Here is a 712-nt window from a genome sequence, read left to right on the forward strand (position 1 = left end):
GGAGGGTGCCCCCGGCCCCCCGGGCATCCCCAGCCGTTCCCCGAGTGGCCGCATCCCGCCGGGAGCGGGGCGAGGGGCGGCAGCGCGGGCAGCGCWTCTCGCCGGGAGCCGGGTGGGGTCAGGGGCACGTTCGGCTGAAGGAGCGGCCATCCCCGCTTTTGGGGTGTGTGACCATGAATGAAAGGATGGGAACGGTTCTCTTTTAGCGCTCGGCTTCATTTCTCTCGAGCGAGCGGTGCTGAGAGCTGCGGCTCGCTCCTTTCACTGCAGCACCGTCACACAGCCGTGTCCGTCCCCTGTGCCTGGCGGCTTGTGGCAGTTTCTAATGAAAATGCGAGCGCAAACCCCCGCGCGTGTTGGATGTGCAACCTGTGGGTTTATTTCATGGCTCTTCTCTCCTGAGAAGGACAGGAGGTGGGAYGGATCTGCGCAGGTTGCACAAACCCACCAAGCGCCAGCAGTGCTCCCGTTTCATGGACGTGAGGCCACTGATGTGCTGCACTCAGCTCTGCAATTCCGCCCGTGTTCAGCTTTCTGGGCGTCCTGGGGACCCTCTCCCAGCGCTCCGCAGGCAGCGGCGGGCGGCTCCTCGGGGCCGGACTTTCCACCCATCCTTAGCAAACCACTGCTGTTCTCCTGCTCCATGTTGGGCTTCCCTGAAAGCCCTGCCCGAAGCGTGAGCACAGAGCTCTGAAATGTCCTTCCGTGCTTC

The sequence above is a fragment of the Malurus melanocephalus genome, unplaced genomic scaffold (genome assembly GCF_030028575.1).
Source record: "Malurus melanocephalus ecotype Western Australia unplaced genomic scaffold, MMel_1.1 scaffold_583, whole genome shotgun sequence".
Taxonomy (NCBI): domain Eukaryota; kingdom Metazoa; phylum Chordata; class Aves; order Passeriformes; family Maluridae; genus Malurus; species Malurus melanocephalus.